The sequence below is a fragment of the Microcaecilia unicolor genome, chromosome 6 (assembly GCF_901765095.1).
Source record: "Microcaecilia unicolor chromosome 6, aMicUni1.1, whole genome shotgun sequence".
Taxonomy (NCBI): Eukaryota; Metazoa; Chordata; class Amphibia; order Gymnophiona; family Siphonopidae; genus Microcaecilia; species Microcaecilia unicolor.
The window spans coordinates 134,683,366-134,695,996 of record NC_044036.1 but is presented as its reverse complement, the minus strand read 5'-3'; the positions used below and the strand labels follow the sequence as shown (position 1 = coordinate 134,695,996).

The window sequence follows — 12,631 nt, the reverse complement described above, 5'->3', positions numbered from 1 at the left end:
TGAGAACAAGCAGCCTGCTTGTCCTCGGAGAAAGCGAATGATACATACCTGTAGCAGGTATTCTCCGAGGACAGCAAGCTGATTGTTCTCACCTACCCTCCCTCCTCCCCTTTGGAGTTGCGTTTTACTCATTCCTTTGCTTGTCAATCAACTGAGCGGGGTACGGTCGTGCACGGGCGGGAAGACGGCCGCGCATGCGCGGTGGGCGTGCCCTGCGTGCGGGACCGCCCGCGAAGTTTTCTTCCGGTTGGTGGGGGCTGCCGTGGACATCAACCCAGTCGTGAGAACAATCAGCCTGCTGTCCTCGGAGAACACCTGCTACAGGTATGTATCATTCGCTTTCCACTCCATGTGGAAACTCAAAAGAATAAAACCTTTCCTCCCGAGAGACATCTTCCGTACCCTGGTACAGTCTATGGTAATAAGTCATCTAGACTACTGCAATGCACTATATGCTGGCTGCAAAGAACAGACTATCAAAAAACTCCAAACAGCCCAGAATACCGCGGCCAGACTCATATTTGGAAAAGCTAAATATGAAAGCGCAAAGCCCTTAAGAGAGAAATTGCACTGGCTCCCACTCAAGGAACGTATTGAATTCAGGTTCTTCACAATTGTACATAAAATAATTCACGCAGACGCCCCAATCTACAAGCTGAGCCTTGTGGACTTGCCCCCCAGAAATGCCATAAGATCAGCCCGTAAATTTCTCAATCTACACTTCCCCAGCTGTAAAGGACTAAAATACAAGCTGATACACGCCACCACCTTCTCTTACCTGAGCACGCAGTTATGGAATGCATTACCTACAGCCCTGAAAACCATTCACAAAATAACCAACTTCCGCAAATCTCTGAAGACATATCTCTTCAACAAGGTCTACAAAGAGAACCCATAGCCTTACAAAACTACCCCACCAACCCATCCAGCTATTAAAGTTCACAGTCTATACTACCTTGCCTAACACCTTCCTTCTCTCTTCTCTTACTCAATCTTTGTACAATACTAACTGTATTTGATTTCCTGGAATGACTTTGTCATAACAAAACTCTGTAAGCCACATTGAGCCTGCAAATAGGTGGGAAAATGTGGGATACAAATGCAATAAATAAATACATAAACTAATACTCTTTATTAAGCTGTTGGCTATATAGATTATTATTCAGTTTGATTACCATAATGCTTTGTATGCGGGATAACCTAAATATTGACTGTGGAAATTGCAGTTAATTCAGAATATCGCCACAACGGTGATTACATGTAGGAAATTTCCCTCAGTGGCTTGATTTTAGTTTTAGTCTTGAAGATTTTACCAGACTTAGCTCCGGAAGTACTAGTGCCTTGTATCAGGTACTATATAGATTGCTCAGGGCTTTTCATTTATCTCAAAAGGGTTTGTTGGAAAGACCTAAGAGTGTAACATTAGTGTGGAATAAACTTGGGAAGAGTTGAGGAATATCATTGACTTTCTACATTTTCATAAGTGCTGTAAGACCTGGTCATTTCATTTAGGTGCTTTCATGTAAACCTGCCTTTCACATGGTGTGAATTCCTAAATGTTGGCACACACGTGTCAATTTGGGCTCTGTAACAGAATCTGGGTGCCCAAATGCCATAATAAGATACCACTCAAGCACACAGCTTTTTAGTGCCCTGTATAGAATTATCCCCAAAATTGTGTAATTCATGATTAGAAATCATTTTGCCAGAGCCAGGCACATCTGTATCCAGGTGATCATTTTCCTATCACTTGGTAATCTGCTACACCCTCCCATAGCAGCAGGGAGCAACAATATAATATGAAATCAGTAAAGCATTTACGTATGTCCTGCCAGAACCAAGTCCATGCATGCTGCAATTAAAGTATCTATTGATCTCTTAATCTTGTTTAGGTCTATATGTCAGTGTTTAGGTAGCCCTTGGAAACTATCCTGTGCTTAGTTGCTGATCTATGACATTATCTGCTTTTCTGAGCTGCAGTGATTTTGTACAACACCCCCTTTCTCTGCAGCCAGGTTTGCCTGGGGGCAGGGAGTAGCCAGGCAGTGGCATAGCTGGGAATTTTTAACAGGGGGTATATGTCTGCCCTCCCCTTTGCAGGCAGAGGCAGCTTAAAATCATTTCTGCTCCAGTCTTTGCCAGGGCAACAGCAGCTGTAGCAGGACTTTCTCTGAACCGTCCTGCTCTTCACAAAACACGAATATAGGGACAAAACATGTAGCTCTACAATCGAGCTCTAATCTAAATTATGAACCTGACTTTCAGACTTTGGACATACCAGTTCCTAGGAAGAGGCTTGTTCCTGTAATAGGCCTCAAGCACATTACTGACACATTAAGGCTAACAGGCAAAACAACTGTTCACAACAACATTTGTTTACTGTGCTGGGGACCTTCATGCAGAAGAAGAAAATATCTAAGGCGTCAAAGAGTCAGGTCCTTGGGCCCCCAAAGCCACAACACTGGAAAACATAAGATTTTGTTATTCTAACCAGAATGGCACCAAAACTGGATCAAAGGGTATAAGCGAGACTGTAGCGAGAGACTTGGGATGAGCTAATAGGTAGTTGGCTGTTAGCAGCTTTCGCCTGACCTGCCCAAGATATCAGCTAACCTGAGCTGCTCAAAAATAAAGGCTCGTTAAAAGATATGCGCCCCCCCCCCCCCCCCTCCGCCTACATTCTCATGTGCCTGGGTAGAGCTACCATGCTGACCTGCCTGGGGTTCCTGCCAAGTCCTTCCTGAGAGTAGAAACACTTGTCATCCAGCTGTGGTACCTCTGTCTACAACAGCTCCCTGACTAATCATGGATCCATGATTGGGTGAGAGTGTTGTCTTCTGTCAGGTTGATCTTTTTTCCTAGTGCTTAGGGTTTCAGGTGTCCTATAACTTTAGGACTTAGGGTAGTGAGCATTCTCTTTATTCCACCTTGACAGGTACTTAAAACTTATTCTCCGAGGACAAGCAGGCTGATATTCTCACATGTGGGTGACGTCACATCAGCCCGGAGGATTTTGTAGCAAAATCTTTAAAATCTCTTCTAGAGCATTCCGTCGCGTGAGACGATTCCCATCGCGCATGCGCGCGCACGTTTTCCCGCTCGCCGCGCAGACACACTCCTTAGTTCTTTCTTTTCTGCATCTGAGGAGACACGGAGTTCGTCTTCGTGCTTCGTGTTTTTCCCAGGCCTTCGGAGTGAAAGTTCTCTTCGTTTTACCCTTTCGGGTGTTGTTTAAAAAAAAAAAAAAAAAAGAAGACCTTTAGTCTTGTAGTTTTTTTTTTTTTCATTTCCTAAGTTTCCTTTCTTTTTCCATGCGACCGTTCTTAGGTCGCTCGACCGGGTATTTTTCCCCCCTTTTTTTTGTGTGTCTGTTTTTCTGACACAATCGCGTCCTTTGATTTTGCAGAGGCGATTTTTCCCGCGATGTCATCGAAGACGCCCAGCGGCTTCAAGCCATGCGCCCGCTGCAACCGGACCATCTCTGGCACTGATCCGCACTCCTGGTGTCTTCAGTGCCTTGAGCCAGACCATCTTCAGGAAAGTTGTAAGTTGTGCCTTAAAATGAAAAAGTGCATTCAACTTTCTAGAGAGGCCCAAAGAGAAAAGCTTTTTGGGTCCGATACCTCAGCGTCGGTGGCGTCGACATCGGTACTGTCGAGGGCAGCGTTGGCATCAGGAGACTGGGTACAGGCTGCCAAGAGACCGATGCACGTGGGGAGCAGTGATGCATCGAGCAGGTCTCCACCCGCCTCGGCACCTCCTGCTTTGCAGGCCCCCCGGGACCGACCTCTATCGGACCCGGCCCCGAGGAAACGTGTGGATTCCACGTCTTCCTCACCGGTACCGAGGAGTCTCGATGACGGGCGTCGGGCGAAGGCCAAGAAGCACTGTCATCGTTCTCCTTCTCGACACGGTACCGCGAGCTCCGGGTCATCGAGGCATTCGGTACCCGAGAAGCGTCGGTGCCGAGAGGATCGCTCTCCCTCTGTTATGGAGGTATCGACGCGAAGGTCGTCTGGCAGCCCGGTACCGGCTCCCCAGCCTCTGCAGATTCTGCCTCTGCCCACACCGGCACCGCAGCCTTCCCCGACAGCTTCTGTAGATGAGCGAATCAAGGCTATTTTTCCAGATTTCATGGAAGCGGTGCTGCATTACTTGCGCCCAGCACCGGAGGTACCAGTACCAACGGTGCCGGATTCTCCTGCAGCACCGTGCCTCTTCCCGGTGGTGAGGTCTCCTTCTCCGGTACCGCTTCCGGTATCGGAGCCGTTTGCCTCCCGGGTCGACTCTCCATTGCCTTCGGTGGAGGAAGCTTCACCGGAGTCTCCTGGGGAGTCGACTTCTCAACACCGTCTTCGAGGTCCCCGTACCTCCATGTCGAGACGGGCTCGGATCTGGGCTGCTCTTTCTGAGTTGCTAGCCCCATCCGATGATGGCTTATCTGATGAAGATGGGGGTCATGGAGTTTTCTCTGCCGAGGATTCTCTAGGTCTTCGTCTGATTCGACCCCCTCACCTCAAAGACAGCTCTCCCCTCCGGAGAGCTTATCTTTTTCATCTTTTGTGTGGGAAATGTCTGAGGCCATTCCCTTCCCTGTGGAGAATGTGGATGAGCCCAGGGCCAAGATGCTCGAGGTCCTTTATTATCCATCTCCACCTAAGTCTTCTACCACAGCTCCTTTTCACGATACACTCAGGGAAGTGCAGATGAGGAACTGGGAGAAGCCTCTTTCTTGGCCAACTATCCCCAAAAAAGCTGAATCCCAATATTGGATCCACGGGGAACCCAGGTTTGTTCGGCCTCAGTTGCCTCATGACTCTGCAGTGTTGGATTCCGCTCTCAGAAGAGCTAAGAGTTCTAGGAACTTTGCCTCGGCGCCCACGGGGCGAGAACATAGAACCTTGGATTCTTTTGCGAGGAAGGCGTATCAGGCTGGCATGCTCGCTTCCAAAATTCAGTCCTACCAGCTGTACATGAGCATTCATTTGCGGAACTCAGTGCGGCAGCTTGAGAGCTTGGTTGATGCACTTCCACCGGAGCAGGCCGAGCCTTTTCGCCAAGTGGTCAGGCAGCAGAAGCCGTGTCACAAGTTCCTGTCCAGGGGCATTTACAACACTTGCGATGTGACATCCAGATTTTCTGCTCTAAGTATAGTGACACGCAGACTCTCATGGCTGCGTGCCTCTAACCTGGAGGAACGAACTCAGCAGAAAATTGCAGATATCCCTTGCTGGGAGGATCATCTTTTTGGTGAGAAGGTCGAAGAGTTGATTGATCATCTCTATCAGCGTGATAACGCTATGGACTCTCTCTCTCCCGCCGGACGCCTTCTGCATCCGCTTCCTCTTCTAGGAAGTTTTTTAAAGGGAAGAGAAGTGTGCCTTACGCCTCTAGGGGCCGTAAGTACACTCCTACTTCCCGACAGTCGGGTCAGGCTCTGCCACAGCATGCTCGTTCTCGTCAACAGCATGCACCTAAACAGGCCCCTGCAGCTCCCCAGCTAAAACCAGGGACTGGTTTTTGACTGGCTCCAGATGAGCATAGCCACCATAAATGTGTCCGTGCCGGACGATCTGCCTGTCGGAGGGAGGTTAATATTTTTTCGCCAAAGGTGGCCTCTCATAACCTCCGACCGGTGGGTTCTTCAAATAGTCCAGTTAGGATACACCCTAAATCTGGAAACCAAACCTCCAAATTGCCCACCGGGAGCTCAGTCCTTCAGCTCCCAACACAAGCAGGTACTTGCAGAGGAACTCTCCGCCCTTCTCAGCGCCAATGCGGTCGAGCCCGTTCCACCAGGGCAAGAAGGGCTGGGATTCTATTCCAGGTACTTCCTTGTGGAAAAGAAGACGGGGGGGGATGCGTCCCATCATAGACCTAAGGGGCCTGAACAAATATCTGGTTCGAGAAAAGTTCAGGATGCTTTCCCTGGGCACCCTTCTTCCCATGATTCAGGAAAACGATTGGCTATGCTCTCTGGACTTAAAGGATGCTTACACTCACATCTCGATACTTCCAGCTCACAGGAAGTATCTGCGGTTTCAGGTAGGAACGCAGCACTTTCAGTACTATGTGTTGCCTTTTGGCTTGGTGTCTGCGCCCAGGGTCTACCAAGTGCCTGGCAGTTGTTGCAGCGTCTCTACACAGACTGGGAGTGCATGTCTTCCCTTATCTGGACGATTGGCTGGTGAAGAGCACCTCCCACGACGGGGCTTTACAGTCCATGTGGATGACTATTCAAGTGCTGGAGCTTCTAGGGTTTGTCAACAATTACCCAAAGTCCCATCTCAACCCAGTTCAAAAATTGGAATTCATTTTTGCTCTGTTGTGTACGAAGACAGCTTGTGCCTACCTTCCCGAGCCCAGAGCGGACAACCTTCTGTCTCTAGTCTCCAGGGTTCAAGCATCTCAGCAGATCACAGCTCGGCAGATGTTGAGACTTCTGGGGCACATGGCTTCCACAGTTATGTAACTCCCATGACACGTCTTCACATGAGATCGGCTCAGTGGACCCTAGCTTCCCAGTGGTTTCAAGCTGCAGGGAATCTACAAGGTGTGATCCAGCTGTCCATCGACTTTCGGAATTCACTTCAGTGGTGGACAATTCGATCCAATCTGGTTTTGGGGCGCCCATTCCAAATTCCTCAGCCACAAAAAGTGCTGACGATGGATGCATCCCTCCTCGGGTGGGAAGCGCATGTAGATGGGCTTCACACTCAAGGAGCTTGGTCCCTTCAGGAAAAGCATCTTCAGATCAACCTCCTGGAGTTACGAGCGATCTGGAACGCTCTAAAGGCTTTCAGAGATCGGTTATCCAACCAAATTATTCTGATTCAAACAGACAATCAGGTTGCAATGTACTACACAAACAAGCAAGGGGGCACCGGATCTCGCCCTTTGTGTCAGGAAACCGTACAGATGTGGCTTTGTGCTCGCCAACACGGCATGTTTCTCCAAGCCATTTATCTGGCCGGCGTAAACAACAGTCTGGCCGACAGATTGAGCAGGATAATGCAACCTCACGAGTGGTCACTGAGCATGGCTGTCGCCAGAAAGATCTTCCAAGAGTGGGGCACCCCATCGGTGGATCGTTTTGCCACTCAATTCAATCACAAGGTCCCTCAGTTCTGTTCCAGACTACAGACCCACGGCAGGCTAGTGTCGGATGCCTTTCTGGCCGCGTCAGATCTGGTTCCCTCTTCTTCTGGAGTTGTCCTCAGAAGAACCGTGGAGATTGGAGTGTTTTCCAACCCTCATCACTCAGAACGAGGGGGCGCTTCTACATCCCAACCTCCAGTCTCTGGCTCTCACGGCCTGGATGTTGAGAGCTTAGAATTTGCCTCCTTGGGTCTTTCTGAGGGTGTCTCCCGAATCTTGCTTGCTTCCAGGAAAGATTCCACTAAAAGATGTTACTCTTTTAAATGGAAGAGGTTTGCTGTCTGGTGTGACAGCAGGGCCCTAGAGCCCTTTTCATGTCCTACACAGACCTTGCTTGAGTACCTTCTGCATTTATCAGAGTCTGGTCTCAAGACCAACTCCGTAAGAGTTCGCCTTAGTGCGATTAGTGCTTACCATCAGCGTGTAGAAGGTCAGCCTATCTCTGGACAGCCTTTAGTTGTTCGCTTCATGAGAGGTTTGCTTTTGTCAAAGCCCCCTGTCAAACCTCCTCCAGTGTCATGGGATCTCAATGTTCTCACCCAGCTGATGAAACCCCCTTTCGAGCCACTGAATTCCTGCCATCTGAAGTACTTGACCTGGAAGGTCATTTTCTTGGTGGCTGTTACTTCAGCTCGTAGGGTCAGTGAGCTTCAGGCCCTAGTGGTTCATGCTCCTTACCTTAAATTTCATCAAAACAGAGTAGTCCTCCGCACGCACCCTAAGTTCTTGCCAAAGGTGGTGTCGGAGTTCCATCTGAACCAGTCAATTGTCTTGCCAATATTTTTTCCTCGTCCTCATACAAGTCCTGGCGAAAGCAAGCTGCACACTCTGGACTGCAAAGAGCATTAGCCTTTTACGTGGAGCGGACAAGCCCCCACAGACCGCCCAGTTGTTTATTTCTTTTAATCCCAACAAGAGGGGAGTTGCTGTCAGGAAATGCACCATATCTAATTGGCTAGCAGATTGCATTTCCTTCACTTACGCCCAAGCTGGGCTGACTTTAGAGGGCCATGTCACAGCTCATAATGTTAGAGCCATGGCTACGTCAGTGGCTCATCTGAGGTCAGCCACTATTGAAGAGATCTGCAAGGCTGCAACGTGGTCATCAGTCCACACATTCACATCTCACTAGTGCCTTCAGCAGGATAGCCGACGCGACAGTCGGTTTGGGCAGTCGGTGCTGCAGAATCTATTTGGGGTTTAGAATCCAACTCCATCCCTCCTAGGCCCACTTTTATTCTGTTCCAGGCTGCACTCTCAGATGTTTCTTGTTTCAGGTCAATTTTTGTTATGTCCTCGCTGTTGCGAGGCCCAATTGACCACTGTTTGTTGTGTTGAGTGAGCCTGGGGGCTAGGGATACCCCACATGTGAGAATATCAGCCAGCTTGTCCTTGGAGAAAGCGAAGTTTCTTACCTGAAGCAGGTATTCTCCGAGGACAGCAGGCTGCATATTCTCACAAACCCTCCTACCTCCCCTTTTGGAGTTGTTTTCTTTCATCTTTTGGATTCAACTGAGGAGCGTGTCTGCGCGGCGAGCGGTAAAACGTGCGCGCGCATGCGCGATGGGATCGTCTCGCGCGACGGAACGCTCTAGAAGAGACTCTTAAGATTTTGCTACAAAATCCTCTGGGCCGACGTGACGTCACCCACATGTGAGAATATGCGGCCTGCTGTCCTCGGAGAATACCTGCTTCAGGTAAAAAAAACTTCGCTTTACTGTATACCCTGGGTATTTCAGCGGAAGTGCAGGATCTCTGATTACATTTGCTATTTGCTGTCATTATCTTTAATAAAACAGCTTTCCTATTTTTCTAATACCTAAGCCTTGTGTCCTTTTGTCTCAGTGTTCTGAATTTGGATTGCATGAGTGGGAAGTTTGTAAGCTGGATGCACACAGATTAGTGTCTCTTACCTGGTTACTAAGCACCTACCAGTTCTATGGTTTCAATTTCTAAAAATCCATTTTTAAGTGTGATGGCTAAAATGTTCTTTGGAGCCAGAACTAGCAGAGGGGGGTGGGCATGGTATCTACTGGCTTCAAGAGGCATGACTGAGTGTGGTCTGCTCTTGTAGGTACTTCATGCCTTTAATGGTAACGTTTGGCTAAGCAGGTCAAATTTGTGGGCTTCCTAAATTACCAAGTTAATCTGTCTGGTTTCTGTCAAATAATTGCAAGGAAAAACTTAATCTTTCTTAATCACACAAGGAGCTGGGGGGATGAAAGATTGTAATCTAGTCCTATGTTTTATAATTCTGCAATGCTCACCTAATGGTAGCCACAGGGCTGAGAATTCACTGAGACAGCAGCTGGAAACACAGGATTTCTGGAAATACATTTAAGTTGGCAGGTAGCCTAACATATCTGAATGCTGAGGCCACATGTATAGAAAGATGCTGCCCAGGCATCTGTTGCTATGGTGACAGGGTAAAAAATGCAGACATCCCTTCCACAGCTACTTCAGCTGTGCAAATGATCAGAAGCCTCTGGTCCGCCCACCGGCCCCACAACCAAACACCAACTGCAACTGGATTTTGTCTTTTCCATGTGAGTTCATTCCCAAACACACAAAAGCTGACAACCCACCCGATGATAAGTTTCCACTTGAAAGCAGCACCTTATTTTTTTGGCAGTTCTGTTATTTACAGAACATCATCATTTCATTGCCTGAGCTACCAGTAAAATCTAGATGTGAATAGGATGCGTAAACTCCATAGAAACACTCGACCACCTTTATTTTTTTTTTAACTTGTCTCTGGCGGATCACTGGCCCTCCCCTCATTCTTCACTGCCAGGGATCTCCTATGTTTTCTTAAATTTTGCTACTCTGTTTGTACCATCTTCAGTAGGATCCATTTTATGCATCCACCACACAGTCAGTAAAGAAACATTCTCCGAGGACAAGCAGGCTGCTTGTTCTCACTGATGGGTGACGTCCACGGCAGCCCCTCCAATCGGAATCTTCACTAGCAAAGTCCTTTGCTAGCCCTCGCGCGCCCGTGCGGCCGTCTTCCCGCCCGAAACCGGCTCGAGCCGGCCAGTCTTCTTTCGTCCGCACTCGGTACGGTCGTGTTTTCGCCGTGTCGAGCCCCGGAAAGTCGACCTCGCGCGTCCGTTTTTTCGACGTGTTTTTTCTTCGGAAAATCCTCAAACTGTTTGGGAAGTGCTCCGGAAGCCCTCGGGTTTCGTTTGCCCCTTCCCGTATTTTTCAGATTTTGCCCTGGTAAGTTTTCTTTCGTCGTCGGGGTAGGCCTCTTTTCGGCCTCGGTCGAGATTTTTCTCCCTTAAAGTTTTGGTGCTCACCATTCGTCATTTCGGATTTTGATTTCGCCGGCGTGATTTTTCCGCCCATGACATCGAAGCCTTCCAGCGGCTTCAAGAAGTGCACCCAGTGCGCCCGGGTAATCTCGCTCACTGATAGGCACTCGTCGTGTCTTCAGAGTCTGGGGGCCGAGCACCGTCCTCAGAACTGTAGTCTGTGTTCCCTGTTACAAAGGCGGACTCAGATAGCGAGATTGGCCCAGTGGAACGTTTTGTTCTCGGGCTTTTCGTCGGCATCGGCACCAGGGTCATCGAGTGCATCGACGTCGTCAGCGTCCAGACCTTCATCCTCGGCCGCCAGTGCATCGAGGCATCGGCCCTCTGCATCGGCGCCGAGACATCGGATAGCTGCATCGACGTCGGTGGTACTGGGACCTCGTCTGCTGATGTCGTCGGACGGTGGTGCATCGTCAGGAGTGCAGGTGAGGGTTGTCCATTCCCCTGCTGGTGGCGGTGAGCCTTCGGGTGGGTCTCCCCCTACCCTGAGGGCTCCTGCGGTACAGCCCCCCCGAGATCGACCTCCTTCGACCTCGGCCCCGAGGAAGCGACGGCTGGATTCTACGTCCTCCTCATTGGTGCCGGGGAGCTCCGGTGACATGCTTCGGAAGAAGTCGAAGAAGCATCGACACCGGTCTCCTCCCCGCGTCGGCACCGAGAGCTCTGGGTCGCCGAGGGAGTCGGCACCCAGCAGGCATCGGCACCGAGAGGACCGCTCACCCTCTGTGCAGGAGGTGTCGATGCGCTCCACTCTGGACAGCCCAGAACAGCCTCCACGCCCGGAACAGGTTCTGACATCGACGCCTGCATCGGCCTCCATGCCTTTCTCTGCAGCCGCTCTGAACGAGAGCCTCCGGGCCGTTCTCCCAGAGATTCTGGGAGAGCTGTTGCGCCCTACCCCTCCGGTACCGGCGGTGCTTGCGCCTCCGGTACCGTCGAGCGTGGCGCCGGCTGGCCCATCGCCCGGGGTGAGGTCCCCGACGTCGGTACCGCGTGCGGTGCCGACTGCGGCCACCTCCCAGGAGGGCTCCCCGACTACGTCGGCGGAGGGAGCTTCGCCGATGCGGGCGAGGGAGTCTACCTCTCGACGCCCCCATCGTGGACGTGGCTCCACTGAGTCGAGCCTGGCGAGGTTGCAGACACAGGTTCGTGAACTTGTGTCTGACACCGAAGGTGAGGCCTCGTGGGAGGAAGAGGAAGACCCCAGATATTTCTCTGACGAGGAGTCTGAGGGTCTTCCTTCTGATCCTACTCCCTCCCCTGAAAGACAGCTTTCTCCTCCTGAGAGTCTGTCTTTCGCTTCCTTTGTCCGGGAGATGTCTACGGCCATCCCCTTCCCGGTGGTTGTGGAGGACGAGCCCAGGGCTGAAATGTTTGAGCTCCTGGACTATCCTTCTCCACCTAAGGAAGCGTCCACTGTTCCCTTGCACCATGTCCTGAAAAAGACATTGCTTGCGAACTGGACCAAGCCACTAAGTAATCCCCACATCCCCAAGAAGATCGAGTCCCAGTACCGGATCCATGGGGACCCAGAGCTGATGCGCACTCAGTTGCCTCACGACTCTGGAGTTGTGGATCTGGCCCTAAAGAAGGCTAAGAGTTCTAGAGAGCATGCTTCGGCGCCCCCGGGCAAAGACTCTAGAACCTTAGACTCCTTTGGGAGGAAGGCCTACCATTCCTCTATGCTCGTGGCCAAAATCCAGTCTTACCAACTCTACACGAGCATACACATGCGGAACAATGTGCGGCAGTTGGCGGGCTTGGTTGATGCGCTCCCCCCTGAGCAAGCCAAGCCTTTTCAGGAGGTGGTCAGGCAGCTGAAGGCGTGCAGAAAATTCCTGGCCAGAGGGGTGTATGACACCTTTGATGTTGCGTCCAGGGCCGCTGCTCAAGGTGTGGTGATGCGCAGGCTCTCATGGCTGCGTGCCTCCGACCTGGAGAATAGACTCCAGCAGCGGATTGCGGACTCGCCTTGCCGTGCGGACAATATTTTTGGAGAGAAGGTCGAGCAGGTGGTAGAGCATCTCCACCAGCGGGATACCGCATTCGACAAGTTCTCCTGCCGGCAGCCTTCAGCATCTACCTCTACAGGTAGAAGATTTTTTGGGGGGAAGGAGGACTGTTCCCTACTCTTCTGGCAAGCGTAGGTACAATCC

The 12,631-nt window shown here is 50.6% G+C and overlaps 1 protein-coding gene across 1 annotated transcript in view; it reads left to right on the top strand.

Moving 5' to 3' along the window:
- Nucleotides 1–2,636: 2,636 nt before the first annotated feature.
- Nucleotides 2,637–12,631, top strand: part of LOC115472178 — a 67,821-nt gene continuing 57,826 nt past the window's right edge. Inside the window, exon 1 of the mRNA XM_030206333.1 lies at nucleotides 2,637–2,821. The gene's annotated coding sequence lies outside the window, so the exon portion shown is untranslated. The remainder of the gene's footprint in view (nucleotides 2,822–12,631) is intronic.